General features: G+C 37.5%; 2 long non-coding RNA genes across 2 annotated transcripts in view; both read left to right on the top strand.

Annotated features, from left to right (window-relative positions):
• Positions 1–8,840, top strand: part of LOC143693804 (uncharacterized) — a 29,475-nt gene extending 20,635 nt beyond the window's left edge. Inside the window, exon 4 of the long non-coding RNA XR_013181761.1 lies at positions 8,789–8,840. This is a non-coding gene — a long non-coding RNA (uncharacterized LOC143693804). The remainder of the gene's footprint in view (positions 1–8,788) is intronic.
• Positions 8,841–9,363: 523 nt separating this feature from the next.
• LOC129120190 (uncharacterized) overlaps positions 9,364–16,223 on the top strand; it is a 33,882-nt gene continuing 27,022 nt past the window's right edge. The window contains exon 1 of the long non-coding RNA XR_013181760.1: positions 9,364–9,415. This is a non-coding gene — a long non-coding RNA (uncharacterized LOC129120190). The remainder of the gene's footprint in view (positions 9,416–16,223) is intronic.

Raw genomic sequence — 16,223 nt, 5'->3', positions numbered from 1 at the left:
TGGCACACGTTTCTCTGATGCATCCCAGATTTCATCAACATTGGATTTGCTATCTACTTGGACTTAGTTTGAAATAGTAAGGCTTGAAATATCTATGAAATGTCTAATTCAGCTTTGGGTTTGTTTTTTTTCCATTTAACGACACAAAAACTCTGTAATTATAGCAAAGAAATTTTTGTCATTAGGGAAAGATGGTGAGAAACTATTAAATTATTGTACCAAATGAAGAGACAAGAAGAAAAGACACTACTAGGAAACCTACCCAGGCTGTTATGTTATAGAACTGCTTTTTTGCCCTTGAAAGATATTTGATAAGCTTGTGTCTTTTATGCAACTAAAACATTGCAAAGGCAGAATTCTAGTATTGATACTGAAATGCTTAATATCAGATTAATATACTGCTTACTAAAGGAAACTTAATTTGGTAGTATGCACTGGTGGGATCTTAAATAGATATTTTTTTAAATGCTATCATAAAAAAATATAGATCAGTGTCTTTAAACTAATCTCTAAAAATTCCATCCTCAAACTGTGAATGTGTTATAGGATACTAAGTTTTTACAAAAAAATCCTGTCTCTTCTCCTGTATGTACATAATACTAGAAAAACAATGATGATGAACTCTTCAACTGTTAGTCTGCAGAGCCAATCCTTTGAACTTCACAGCTGGTATTAGCTCCTTATTCTATGCAGAAGTGAACCTTAAACACAGCAGCTGCATTGCAGGTTGTGCTGCTGCATGGCTTTCTCACCAGTTCCACTCTGAGACCTGTAGTCCTCTCAAACAGAATTATTTTCTTACTATTTTTCTGTAAGTTATCATATTAACTTTGGTATGATGTTGCTCGGATTGACATGGAAGTTTCCTTCAACGGCCTGCGATGCAGAGATGTGCTTGCATAGCAGTAACATAAAAATAGTGAACCTTGCCTCTGATTTCATCATAAGAGCCTCCTGATGAGCTCAAGAGATGTGTTTCAGCTGCATGCCACCAAGGCCTGCACGGCTGAGGAGATGCTGCAAACTGAAGTAAAGGAAAAGAAAACAGGAAATAAATCAGAAGTACTTTAATTACCTGAGTGCATGACACTAAGGTGGTGAAAGTAATGTGAAATGCATTAAATGAGATGAGAGATATGATTTTCTTGAAGCTACTTGGTGTGTCAGAAGCATTTTAAAGAACTTTCAGTTTGCCTTTGCCATTGTTGCAATAATTTAAGAAGAAAAATGCCCCAGATTTCTGGTCCTTGTAACTGAATATGGTTTCTGCAGATCCTTGTGTGTGGTGGTGTTCACAGGGGTCCCAGGACGAGGGAAGAGGTGAGAATCTTGACTCCATGTTTCAGAAGGCTGATTTATTATTTCATGATAGATATTAAAAAAAAATGATATATTTAAACCATACTGAAAGAATAGAAGAAAGGATTTAATCAGAAGGCTTGAAAGGAATATAAAGGAATGATAATAAAATCTTGTGACTGCTCACAGCCTCGACACAGGTGGCTGTCATTGGTCATAAAGTAAAAACAATTTCACATGCTGGATAAACAATTCTCCAAATCACATTCTAAAGCAGCAAAACATGGAGAAGCTGAAGCTTCTCAGGAGAAAAGATCCTAGTGAAAGGTTTTTTCATAAAATATGTGAATTCCTCAGGTGGAGGATCTGTACAATGAGAGTCAAAGGAGATCCCTGGTGTCTCTTTTGACAACCACACAGGATATGTCCAGTACAGATGTTCAGATAATTGAAATTCATCATGCATCTGTAAAGGTGACAGCACAAATCACTATTGCTAGAGTCTACAGGCTGCAGCCAAACCCTTTAAAGGTCTCCTCTATCAGCATGAAAGGTTAGTGTGGTGTTCTGCAGGGTTCTACATCTATCTTTTATGGTGTCAACTGCCACAGAACTGAGAAGAGAGAGAAAAAAAAGAGGAAATTTCATTAGAGGAAGGGATGGGGTAAGACAGCTGGTGGATGAAGGTGGGAGAATTTTCCATTTGTATGCAAGGAAACTTTTGAATCAAAGGGTCACTGCAACCTTTTAAAGGGGATTTTTTAATAGCTCAGTGTACTCAAAGTTCATGCAGCAAGAGACTTTTGCAGGTGATCTGCTGCTTCTGGGCCAGTTTTTATGCAGACTGAGCAAGATCAACTCCAGAAGCTGGGCTTAATATACTCATCTCAGGTCTGGCCAGTGCTGTTTTATTTTTTTTTTTTCTGAGCTGGGTCTGCTTCAGCATCAGAGGCAGCAGCTGTTGGGCTGCTCTGCTGTCACCAGCAGACACCAGTGCAGTGATGTGGAATTACCATCAAATGCCTCAGACAGTGACACGGGCATATCCTTTGTTCTTCCCTGGCAGCTGCCCAGAGGCCATTAGTCCATGATGGAAAGGAGGAGGGCTTGGCAGTGATTTGAGTTGTATGTTGACAGAAGGCACATAAACAACTCTTTATTTCCAGAGTCTTCTTGGGGAGCTCTGAATATATCCTTGCTGTCATGAAAATGTAGCTGATTATGATCTTGAATCTAGGGAGAGAGGATGCTGCATATTGATGTTTCTAAGTGCCCCTCTTCGCTGTTTTGCCCTCTTTATCAAAAATAAATGTAATTTAAAATTAAAATGATACATTAGTGAAATTTTATTAAATTTAATTTGATTTCATTTTAAGTAAAATTGCTGAAAAGTTAGATTAACATAAAAAAATGCATAATAAAATATTTAAACTGCAGAAGTCCTTGGGGAGAAGTACCATCATAACCCTCCTTTTCCTTCTCTTCTACCCATCCTTTCCCCAATGACTGTATCTTATGTACTCAGATTCTTTAAGAAATGATGCACTTGAAAGAGTAACAGGCTTTTCTGAATGCCAATAACTGTGAAAACATGCATTTGAAAATGAGGAAATTGATATGTAAAGGTTCAATGAGTTCTTCAAAGAACAAATTAAGCTGGTGTTAGTCATTATGTATCATTGCTTATACCCATGGAAGTGGGTGTATCTATCATGCTCCCATTCCTAAATAAATGTATAGCTAGACATCTAACAGGAGCAGCTGTAAATGCAATATTTACTGTTCAGGTTTTTTGGGGGTGAAAATCTGCATATCACAGACTTCCACAAATGCAAGCACAAGATAATCCTTCCTCAGATTTAGTCATAATGATTGTGAAGAGATCTGAATTTTTATGTTGCTCCTGTCCCTGTTGTGAGTTTCTTGTGGATAAGCTGATAATTTCAGTTTTTAAATGTGTCAGGCCACCATTTTTTATACTGATGAGTAACAGAGGTTGTTCTCTGGCAATAGTTACCTTTATCTTTCAGGGCATATAAAGCATTAACTAATATTCTTGAGGTGAAAATTTATTTTGCTGTTGTTTTAAGCTTTGAGTATTTTAAAGAAAATTTCTCTAGCTGTCTTTCTGTTAGACTAAAAAAAAAAAAGCTTGGTCAACATTGTGGAATACATTTTGATTGCCAGTTATTTTATAATTGCATTAATATTGTTAAAATTATTTTAGAGCAGATTTAGGATTCTGCCTTTAAAATCTTGCTTGTAAAAAATGTAAATCAGTGTAAGGAAGGTCTGGCATGTTTTTGATGTAACTGAGCCTACCACTCACTCTTCCTTGGTTGGCTTAGGATAATTATTTGGAGTTTCACCACAGATCCAAGATGTGCATAAAAGTTCACAACAATGTGTGATAGACTACTTTAGGGCTGTGAGTTAATCTTTCATTCTATGTTTTGATGATCTGAATGCTTCTCTGTTCCAAATAAAATCCCTTTTAAGCAAAATATAAAGAATTCATGCAGCCATTAGTTGAAATGTTAAAAGTAGTTGTATTATTTAACTAAAATATTTTTCTGTTTTGGTGGCTTTTTCCAATGTCCTTCCTGTTTCATAAATGTTACGAATTTGACTTTAGAGCAACCCAGTGATGAAATATTTCTCAGAGGAGAAAGGACAAGGTTTGGGGACTCCAGTACTTAAGACTTGTGATTTAGGAGGAGCACTGACTAACTTGAGGTCAGGAGTCATTCAAAAGGCATTTAAAAATTCAAAAACTCAAGAGTGAGGTTCAAAAATGAGAGCATTATTAACTTCAGTCTTTTGTATACATAAATATATATATATATATATCTGGTGTTTCTATTTTCATATGGCTGATGTAGAAGCCAAAACATCATAGGCTTAAATCTTAGCTTTTGCTTTTGTACTGAAGCAAGGTGTATAGTGCACAGGGTTCCTTGCTGGCTCAGACTGAGCAGAGTCCAAAAGCACAGCTTTTCCAAGGCAATAGAAAGGGAAATCTATGGCATGACATCCAGTAAAACTGGAATTTTGATCATCTTAATATTAGCTAAAAATGTTCTTTTTTCCTTTTTTTTATTACTTGAAATACAGGATTTTGTGGATTATTTTGAAAATATCCGAGTGTTCTTTTAGCTTTTAAGCTTCCTTTGTCCTCCCTGTCCCAGTTACCCTGACAGTAGCATTGTATTCCATTTATTATTTTCATTTTAGGACTTTTTTTCATAAGGAATAAGTTCAAGGTTTACCAACCACTCTTTATCCCTACCTCTGTTTCCTTCCTCAAGTGAAAAAACTGGTAAGCTTTACATGCCAAGAAAACAGTTTGAATGTAATTGCATCAAAATGTGCCCTTTCATCAAACAAAGTAGTTCAAAAAAAATTAATCATGTTTAAGAAAATCAGTGTCAAGCTTCATCTAACTTCTGTAACAGAAACAAAACTGAATACTAAAGTTTGTCCATTTATTTTAAGCCATGTTATTGTGATAACTGCTCTGCAAGTGGTCTGGGATATAAGTTTTGTCCTCAGCAGCCTTAATTGTATGACTTTCTGCTTGTTTCTTAGTGTTCAAGCATCACAACACAGATTGCCATCAGTTAGAGCCTGATTAATGCCTCCTGGTTGGATACAAAGTGAGGAGAGAGAGGTAGACCTTACTTTAGATGTGTTATTTATATTCTTGTTTTCTTTGGAGAATGGGTGGATACCAAATTCTTGGCTCTCAAACTATACCTTAGAGGAGGCAAGGCTGGAGCTGAAATGCTTCCCCTTGGTCCTGTGCCAAACAGGGGTTTGGCAAAGAAATTAACCTGCAAACACTTTTTTTTGGTGAAATAATGCTATTCTGAATCGGGACTTTCTTATACGGTGCTGGAAATAGTAGCTTGCTTTTCCTTTTTGACTTTTTCCTTTTTGACTTTTTACTTAGCTGTGCTTGTGTTCTTCTGCCTTTCTTTGTGAATTTAGAGAAGATACAAACCTGCACTTAGACTATTTATGACAAATCAGAGCATGTTGTAGAATCATAGGATAGTTTGAGTTGGAAAGGACCCTAAGGATGATCCAGTTCCAACCCCTCTTCCAATGGGCAGGGACACCTTCCACTAGGCCACATCTACTAGAATAGTTTGGAGAAATGTCTCAAAGGTGGTTTTCTTCTTTTGATTTGTTTTACTGGAACGGTTTCATTCTGTTTCTGCTCTACACTCGTGCTTTAAGAATGCTCAAAGCATTTTGAGCCCAGAACAGAGAGATTTTTCCTTCCTGTACATCAGCTGCTGTTTGAGGTGTAAATGAGCAACTTTCAGCCTTGACTGTTGACAACTTTTCATGTAGGTATAACTTCACGACTGTAAATTCATGAAATACAGGGACCAGAAACCACAGTCTTATATTATAAAGGAGAAAGTTTTCCAGCAAAAGTGAAAATATGTGCTTTTGATTCTTGGAAAATGTTAAAATATTGGAAGGTACAATTACACTTAAAAGATTTTAGGGGGCTTTTTGAAGAGAATTTCAAAGCTCAAATGGAGACTTGAAAAGTTGCGGTCCTTTTACAGAAAAGGCTCAACATATGCAGAGAAAAGTATTCTTTGTTAAACATAGCAAGAGCAAAGAAATAAACCATTATCTTGTGCCACTGTGTAAGATGCCATTACATTATGCTTCAAGAAATGACAGCAGATGAATGGAAGGAAAAAATTGGAAGAGCTAGAGATGGCAGTCCATGAAAATTGTGCAAGGGAAAATGGAGTGACTGAGTTAAAGAACAGGGAAATAATTTCTTCTCTAAGCTCATGCATTAAAAGAGGAAAAAGAAAATCTGAATTGAAACTCAACTGAAGCTTTTCAGATGGCATAGCTCGTTTTACCTTTTTTCAATCTAGACTTCAAATAATAGTTCAAAATGAAACATTTTAAAATGCTGTACTTTACATTTTAGACTAAGGTGAAAGCAAAGGATGGAATTTCTTGCTGTTATCTTGGCAGCTCTTCTTGTTACAGCTCTCACTGTGTTCTCATGATAGATGACTATTTTGAGATTGCAAAGCACTGTGGAATGAGGAGATAACTTGCCTTTCACAAAAAATTAAGGCAGGAACTTGAGACAACATTTTAAAACAACTTGTTGAAAATTGCAGGTCATTTCAAAATTGGAAGAAAGAAAGAAAAATATCAGAGTAATTTTTCATTAGTTTTTCAGAATTACAAACAACTGTTTTCATTTTTTTCCTTGTTCTTTAAGGAAATTAAAAAAAATAAACCTTGCAGTGCTCTTTCAAGTGTATCTTCTGCTTTTGCTTGCAGGTCAAAATTGAAATTACATTGAACAAGATATTTTGTCATGAGCTAGTGGCCTGGATAACCTTAATAAGAAGTGGTACCGTTTAATAGAAATAAATGGTCTTTATTCTCCAATCTGTCTGTTGGGAGGGAATAGAGGTTATCATTTCAGCGCACTTCCTACATAAACTAAAAGTGGAAAAAAAAATAAAATGGTAAAACTAAAGGAACTTAAAGTTCACCTTAGAGAAAATATTTGTCAAAGCAGCATCAAAGTCTGCAGTGTCACGAACTGATAGTGAGAGAGATTCTTTCCTGGAGAAAGGCATTATATCTCAGATGTCTTTTCTCTTCCATGCCTTCTTTGAAATACTTTACTTTCATAAAAGCTAAAGATCCATATTTCATTTCAGGGACACACAACCTGATGTCCATCAAAAGTTTCCATTTTTTAGATTAAAGTGAAAGTTTCGAAACAGGACACCTGTTTATATTTTCTTTCTAGTGCCTGCATGGCTTTATTTTTCCTTTAGTTCTGAGAATCACAGAATCATTAAGATTGGAAAAGACCTCTAAGATCATCAAATCCAACCATCTACCCAGCACCACCACTATGTTAACCACTAAACAGTGTCCTCAAGTGCCATATGCAAGCATTTTTTGAACATTTCCAGGAATGGTGAATCCACCCCTTCCCTGGGCAGCCTTTGCCAGTACTTGCCAACCCTTTCCATGAAGAAGTTTTTCATAATGCCTAATCAAAACCTCCCTTGGTGCAACTTGACACCATCCTGTATTTTGGTTATAGGGCATTCTAGAGCAAGGAGACAGTTTTGTTTCCTGCTTGTACCTTGCTTGGTTAGTGATACGCTGCTGTTTTGGTTTTTTTAAATTTTTTTTAAAACTTTTTTGATGTTTACATTTTTGTAATAGAGTTTTTTATGCATTTTATTATGTAAATAATGATTGCTTTGTGTCACAGACATCTTTTATGAAAAATCCTTTCCTTAGGATTTTTCCTCCTGAGAAGCTGAGAGGCCTCGGGAGCAAAATGTCAACATTGATTATCTGCTGCTGTGCAATGCAACAGGTGGATCTGTGATTGGCCCATGTTGGATGTTTCTAATTAATGGCCAATCACAGCCCAGCTGCTCGGACAGGGAGTCTGAGCCACAAAACTTTATCATTCCTTCTTTTTCTATTCTTAGCTAGTCTTGTGATGAAATCCTTTCTTCTATTCTTTTAGTATAGTTTTAGTATAATTTATATCATAAAATAATAAATCAAGCCTTCTGAAACATGAAGTATGATCCTTGTCTCTTCCCTCAACCTGAGACCCCTGTGAACACTGTCACAGTTTTGTATTTGGTTTTTTTTTGAGGAGGAGAGAATTAATAGATTTTTAGTTTGATTAGTGTGGTTGGAGAAGTAGCAATTTCATCCTCCAATCCATGGTCACTTTTAGAATTTTATAAATATCAAAGTCCAGAAATAAACGTGCCCTTTTTTACCTTAGACATCTCAGGGTGTGAGTGTCATTCATTTCTTGTCGTATTGCGATGGTGTGCTGCAAAGTGGACTGGTCCCCACAGTGATGAGGGGTCCTGTCTGAGTGCCTGCGTTAGGAGCAGTGTAATTCCAGAAGGCTCTGGAGCAGTGCTAAGAGTGGCTTATCTGTTTTTATGGCTTCCAAAGAGATTGTGTTTGTGTCTGTGTGTGTATTTTTATCTATGTATGTGCATGCAGTGTGAAGATGACTAAAAACGCACTTGCATTTTCTTCAGTATGCACTCAAGAGAAGGGGATGTGAATATCAAAAGTGCCCTGGCTTTTGGCAGGCTCTTCCTTGTCACACACCCAGCCTGCAGAGGTGAGCAGCAGCCAAGGCACTGTGTGTCATGTTGTGACACCAGATTAACCTTTGATGCTCTCTTATTCAAGCTCAGACACATACAGAGAGGTGTCTGCCTCCACACAGGAGGAGAGGAGATGCTTGCTCACAGCTGCAGCTCCTGCTTCTCCCACCTTTCCCAAGGGAGAATCCCCTGCAGCATTGTCCTACCAGAGTTTGCCTGGGTAATGCTTTACTCTCTGAGCCATTTATCTTCTCTCATGTCTTCCTAATGGAGAAAATAATTTCCAGGTAGAATCTCTGACCCTGGTTGCTTGATTTCCTTCGCAGGTCATGCTTTGGACAGCTTGGGAATACCTGCACTTGCAGCAATCCTAATTAAAGGTGGATGTATTCAGCTGAATTCAACAGTTCCAGTGAGTTCCAGTGTCAATCTGAAACACTGCATTTTGGCTTTACACAGAAGGATTGGTTTATTTTAATGGTCATTAAAGCTAAACTAAAAAAAGTTCTGGTTGGTATGCTCAGAAGATATAGTCAATATCATAGAGAGAAAAGGAATAGGGCAGTAGACATTTTAGGTTTCCATAAAAATTTTGGTTTTAAAAAATCTATTTAAAGTTTGCAAATGCAGGTTTAAAAGTTTTTGCATACATAAATTCTCTGAAACACACATTCTTCTTTTTCAACAACATTCTGGCTCATTAGTTTTCTTAACACTTAAATTATTTATTCTGGGAAACTTATAATTATTTTTTTATTGCTGTGAACAAGCAGATAGTGAAAGATTGCTAGAATTTCATGACCAGTATAGTGTGGCTTTTCAGCCTTAGTATATTTAAATGCCTGAACTTGCATTAAGTTTTTTGGCTCAATTCCATGACACATTTCTTTTTTTTTTCCGGAGTGCCCAAGTTTAGATTTTCAGCCAGAAAGCCAGAAGGCTTTGGAGAACAGGTAAAACTTGTTTCTTGAGCTGACTAACTTTGCATGAGTTTGAAAGAGGTTTAAAACCTTTGTGCTTTAACCCAAATCCAGCTTTCAAATTCAAAGTTAGCCCATCTAATTGGGATGTGGATCAGACAGGTGAATTTCTGTCTTTAACATTTTTATTTATACATGACACTATCTTCCCCTTTATCTTTTTTTTAAACTTAAAATTAGTTCTGAATAAAACATTTTTTTGCCATATCCTGAGGCTGCATGTTTAAAAAAAGAATAAACTGACCACCATGATTTTCAGTCAGTTTTTTTAGCTGGAGCTGGTCTGTTAACTTCCAACTCATCAGTGAAAGAAAATGCTCCAAATCTAGAGCATTATTTTAACATTTCCTTTCCTTTCTTTAATACAAGAAGTATCTTGGCATGAGCTGTGCTCACCTCTCCCAAGAAGTCTGTAGCTATGTGATTTACATCTAGACCTAACAGCTGCTTCCTGAAATATGCACAAATAATTTACAGCAGCCTGTGAAGACTTGTTGAATGGTGCATTAAAACACCTGAAGAAGAGGTATTTATGCAAGCCAGCAATGTAGAGCATCTTGCCAGCTCTGGTTTTAGGGAAATAATTGTTGTAGTTCAACTCGTCGCTGTGCCAAATTTTACACAGTAATTTTAGAGACAGATTTCAAGAAGAGAAGGGTTTTGGTAAAGTTAAGTTTTGTGCATGTGCTTGCTGTGGGTATCTACCTGGCCCTTAGTCAGTGAACCTCTGTTGGAAATTAATATAGTAAGTACTGCCCTAAATGACTTTCTTTTGTTGAAAGGAGGCTTTGCACCATCACTTCATTTAATCAAATCTGTGTGAGTACTCCTGGCTGACTGGCCTAAGGTGTCAGCTGCTTCTGAAAGACCAAGTGTCTTTGTTCAGCTCTGTGCCCTGCAGAATGTTGCCACTGCAAAACTCCCTTCTCTGGAAGGAAGATGGCAATTTTGCAGAGTTCTGAACCAAGGTTCTGAGCCATGTCTAGATCACCTAGAGCAGTGTGGAGAGTCTTGTGGCTGAGAATTCAGAGGTAGTATCAATTTCTAAATTTTATCCTTACTCCTAAGGACCCTATGTGCCTCTCAGAGACTTTATTATCACTTTTCTACCTTGGACTCCACTTACTGCCTTCGGAATGGTCTTTTCTATTCAAAGGTTTTATAAGATAAGAACTGAGATAGAGATAAGAAATAGAGAGATGTAAAGGCTTTAATTGCTTACTACTTTCCAGTGTTCTGTATTTCAGTGTGTATTTATAATATATCTCCTCAGTCTCTCACTATTTACTAAGGGAAATATTTGCTCTCCTCCTCCTACTTCCACTCCATCAGAAAGCCAGGGTATATTCCACAGTAATTCCACACAGTAATTTGATACATTGACTGCTTAGCCAATAATACCTACTCTGCAAATGGTTCAAAACATTTGTTGTATCACTACATAATAAATGGTGAATACTGGAAAAGAGCTCCAGCTACTGAAGTCACTGTGTCCCCTAACTCTTGGAAACTGCACTGTCTATTGAAATTTAGGTAACTCAAGTTGCTGAGTAACCTCACACTGTGCACAGGGAGGTGCTAAGAGTGTGATACAGAGGCAATAGCAGGGAGGGGAAATGTCTAAAGCTAGCCATTAGGAAATGCTGGGGTGAGAAGTCAGGGTCCAGCTTCTCAGAATACTGTGCCCAGCTGAACAGAAGATTTTTCCTAAGAAGAAAGTGCCCCTTGGAGTCTATGCCAGGTTATTGCCCTTTCATGGCAAAAAGAATCATCTGCATCTGTGGCCTAATGTCCCAGTGGAATTTTTATAAATGTCACTCTTATTTGGTGCAGAATTTAGAATTTTTTTTTTTGCTTTCACTAAGAATATCCCAACACCATGGTCTGTGCTGTTTTGGGAACCATCTGCCTTCTTCTAAAGCTGTTTTTTATCTCTAATCAAAGATTAACAAGGCCAAGCTTTGGGCCATGAAGACTGTGGAGGAGAGAAAGTGCCTCCAGCATTCACCAAATTCATGGGAAAGTGAGGAACAAGTCGGTGCTGTGATTTATAGCTGGGATTCAGCAGCCAGGGATGCTGAGATAAGCCCTGAAACCCCACTCTGAGGCTGTGAACCTGCTGTGTGCCACCTGAAGTGCTTTTCCAAAGAATCACTTACCACCTCCCTGATGGCACCTCCCTACCTGCACTTGCAGCTACCCAATGCTGCCTGCCAGTATTTAACTTGCAGGGTTGTTCCTTAACTCTTGCATCCCTGAAGGATACATCAGTGTCCTGGATGTGCCTCCATAGCCCAGTTTTGTTCAGATTTCCCAGGAAGAGTGCTCCCCAGGGCTTTTCCCTTTCACCTGGGTGTGTATCCAATATTAAAGTCCAGTCTAAGGCTGAACTGCTACTTTAAAATTTAGAATCCACAAGTTATGAGACTAAATAAATGGAAATTTAATTCTGATCGGAGCTGAACAGTCAGGTTCCTCTCTGACTGCTTTCTTCATGCAGAGCTGGGGCTGAGCCTTCAGTGTCCATAACAACAACTTTCCCTGCAAATGGTGTCCTAATTCTGTCTAAAACTGTCCTGGGGGACTTTGACAGCTCCTCTGAGTTCTTTTTGCTATTTCTCTTCATCTGTTACCCTTTATCCAAAATTCTTTTCATGATGCCAGTCTGTTGGAAATACAGTTTTGATGGGTTATTTGAATATTAGCTACTGTTTGAACAATTCCAGCCCTGTGCTTCTTGGGTTACTGCTGAAGTTGTTGAAGTACTCAAAAAATCATTCAAGCTTTTATATACATATTCAGAGGAGATTTTTATCTTTAGAATACTCTATATAGCTCTCTAACACTTGACTGATATGAATCATCTGATCATTGGATTGTTTTTAGGTGAATGGAGAATGTATTTCCATTTCCTTTCCCTCCTTCTCTGCCCCCAAACGTTCAGAATTGGAGAAACAGTTTTCTTAGAGAATGCCCCCACAGCCTGAGGGTTGGGCTGTTTTCTTGGGAGTCAGAAATCACTGTCCCAGAGAGAGGATTTCACAATTTCAGCAGAATTAGAAGCTGATTCTTTAGTATTCAAAGGGTTCTTGAAGCACTGAAGTTTTAGGACAGCTTTTTTCACCTCCACATTTCCTCCCAGTTTGTGTGGTGAGAAATCCAGTGTGATGAGATATTTTGAGATCACCTATCACATAGATCTGTACTAGGTGGAGGCAAGGTGACAGATGAATCTTGCTGCCTGTACCCCTGGAGCTGCAATCATACCAGCCTTGATATGGAGTGTGGTTTTATTCCACTTGTGCCAGAAACAGCAATAGCTAAAGAATTTTAAGGCAGCTCATGAAAACTGCCTGTTTTGATATTGTTGAATCTCAGCAGTACTCCTAAAGGGTTCTTTATTTGCCTGAAAGTCCCTTGTTTTGTATCTAAAAAATTACCTCTAGATTTATGCTGGATATACTTTTTTGGTTTGGATTTGGTTTTGTTCGGCGGTATTTTATTTTATTTAAATGTTTTATGTTAGCCTTCCTGTGCTACCTTGAGTGATATGCTTGGTGGATTTCTTTCAACTTGACATTTAAATCTGATTTCACATATCAGATTTTTTAAAAATTATATAGTTACCTAAGAGAAATGATTAGATGTAATTTCATAGTTTATTGGAGTAAATGATTACCTAGCATAAATGCAGGAGTCATTTGCTGCCCATAATGGTCTGTAACTGAAAACTTGGGCTCCAGTAGAAAAATAAACATGATATTCTTTCCTTTTTCTTTAATATTGATGACATCTAGGATCTCTATCATTATTACCTGTTTGGAACATAGAGGAAAACATAACCTCTATTCACCAAGACAAATACAAAAAGGAGATAAAAGAAACTCTTTTTAGGAATGAAATTATTCTCATCTTTGGCACAAGTAATAAGCAATTGGAGAATATCATCTGCCTAACCATTGTCAAGTTTTGTAAACATCATGACAGAGATAATCTTTAAGAGTAGTTTGAAGAGAAGGACAGCTGTTGCCTTGTGAATACTCATTTGTTGTTGTTTTTGTTGTAAATGCTACAAATTATAGCATTACTGGGAGGAGAGATGGAATATATCTCTTGGTTGCTTATCCTTTTAGTGCTTTTCTTCTGTCAAGGCCCAAGTCCCCAAAGTATGCTTTTGGGGAACATATGTCATCTGCCAAAAGCCATTTGAAATCTGAAAGCTCAATAATGTTTATCTTCACTTTGTTTTTCCAAAGTAAAACATTTACATTTAGGGGAAAATGCTTCTTTTAAACACAGCATACTCTAACTACAACACTAAGTTGTTGGTTTTTTTCCCTCAAAGAAGTTCAGATGTTTTAACATTTGGCTATAAAAGCTGTAATAAAAGCATATTTTCAAGCAATAGAGATCTCTCAAATTACTTAAAAATTAGAATGATTAGAATAGGATCACCAGACCAAGAATTTGAGAATGAGGATATGCCTTACAATAAAAACAAATTCTTGACAGGGTTTCTTGCTGATCCCTGCAACTCTCTCCTGTCCATGATATGACAAGGGGGAATGGAATAGAAAGAGGGGAAATGGCTTTAAGAGGAAAGAGAATATGTTTAGATTAGATATTGGGAAGAAATTTTTTGCTGTGTGGCTGGAGAGGCCCTGGCACAGATTGCCCATGGAAGCTCTGGATGCCCCATCCCTGGAAATGTCCAAGGCTGAGTTGGGTGGGGCTCTGAGCAACCTGGTCTAGTGGAAAATGTCCCTGTCCATGGCAAGGAGGGTTGGAACAAAGTGGTCTTTAGGGTCTCTTCTGACACTGATGATCACATCAAAATCACTCTTTCCTTTCTGGATGGAAATAAGGTGAACTTCTGTGTGGGCAAGCTGCAGTGAGGAGTATGAAAATGTACCTTCTTCCACCAGAATCTTTCCTAAAGATGAACAAATTTAAAGTTTAACAAATTAGGTCAATAGTTGCTAATAACAGTTGTGTATTTTGCAAGCCCAGAATGTCTTGGGGCAGAGATACTTGCAGTGCAGTGGGAGTACAAAGATATGCTCCTGCCAGCTGCCTTACCCACAAGAGAGATGCAACCCAGCTCTCAGCTAATTGTAAATGTAAAAATCCTTTCAAGATAACTCACCTGAACAGGTAGCTCAAATAGAGCTCTATTTGTGGCTAGAGTATTCCTGATAAATGAGAACTAGATTTTTTTTTTTTTTTTAATTTTATTCTTCTGTCTGCATGTAAGACATGCAGTTTTTCATGCATACTCCTGTCCTTGAAGTACCTACTTTGCTTTAAGGAACAAAGCAGAGGCAAAGGTAGTGGGTTATAGCTACTCATTGTCAACTACAATTTGTTATCCACTAGCTTCACCAAAAATGTCACCCCCAAAAGCTCCTTGCCTAAGTTTAATTGTGAAAATAATCTTTCTTGTTTTGTCCCAAGCTTCATGTACGTTTGAGGTTATTTACTAATAACTTGAGTAGGAGAAAGATTTCACTTGCTCAGGTTCGTCCTTTTCAGAAAGTGTTTTTATTAAAACATATCTCAGAAATTGTTTTATATTGAAACATATCTATGTTTGATTCTCTCTGTAAGATATATATTTCTCCTTTCCAGAAAGCATGTTAAATTAAGACATATCTAGGTATGAATGTGTATAGAATAGCTGTACATAGAACCTTATACATATGGTAATGTGCTTTCTAATACTTTGAGTGAGAGCCTGGCTGTGTGAACCACTTGTGAATATGGGCATGAATTGCTCTGTTGATTATATAAACTGCTTCAAAAAAGGTGTTCAGGCCAAGTGAGGGCACTGACTACTCTCAGTAACTCACAACACTGTTAGGATGCCAGAGATGTAAAAAGTGCCAATACATCCAAGCTGAGAAGAGCAGCTGCTCATTTTTTAATGATGCACTGCTCTGTTCTGGAGGCAGCCAGCATTCCCAATTTCATTGCAGAGCACATGGCCACAGTATGGCACACAAAGGTACAAACCCCTCAAGGTATGCAATTAGGGGCAAGAAAAGGGAAATATTTTTCTGAGATTATCTGCAGGGAGTCAGGTGTCCTACAACAAGATCAGCCAGTTTGTTTCTGTGAAGGGACTGAAGTTTTAGGTAATTCCAGTAGCCTTCAATTTTGCCTGAAACTGAGCCTCTCAGATAAGCAGTAAAAGCAATCCAGCATTTAAATTTTCTAGATCTGGTGCCTTCCCAGCCTGATTATAGCAATCAATCTGCACTCTTGACTTTGTTTAGCTGAATATTTGTTAACAATATAATTTTAAAGTAGTGGATATCTTACTGAGTCTTTCAGCAGATAGATGCTTCAGAGCTTTAAGCACTTTAAATAGTTCAAGTGGTACAAAAATGCCCAGTGCACAAGCTGATGCTGCCCTGATTTCACAAGGTGGTTTAAAGTGCCAACATAGATGCTTATGAAAAAAGTTACTGTAACAATAAACAGCATTTTAATCACCTGCTATTCATTTGTTAACTCTGGGGTGAAGCTAAACTACAATACAGGCATTACATACAACTACCTCTGGAATATTTAATTAAGTTCAAAATATCAATGTCTTTAGTTTCCTTATGTTCAGAGAAGTCAGATAATAGGAATGGAGAAACTTGAAATAATAATCAGTTACTTTCTGAGAGCTTCTCTCTATCCTCACTGATGAGATTTACAATGTAGTAATGCTGCAATTTCATCATTATTTTGTAATCTTCTTAAATGAGTGTCTCATGTTAGTGCAGGCAATCAC

This window comes from Agelaius phoeniceus, chromosome 4 (assembly GCF_051311805.1).
Source record: "Agelaius phoeniceus isolate bAgePho1 chromosome 4, bAgePho1.hap1, whole genome shotgun sequence".
Lineage (NCBI taxonomy): Eukaryota > Metazoa > Chordata > Aves > Passeriformes > Icteridae > Agelaius > Agelaius phoeniceus.
Note: the sequence above shows the minus strand (reverse complement) of the source record. Positions and strands in the feature narration are given on the sequence as shown.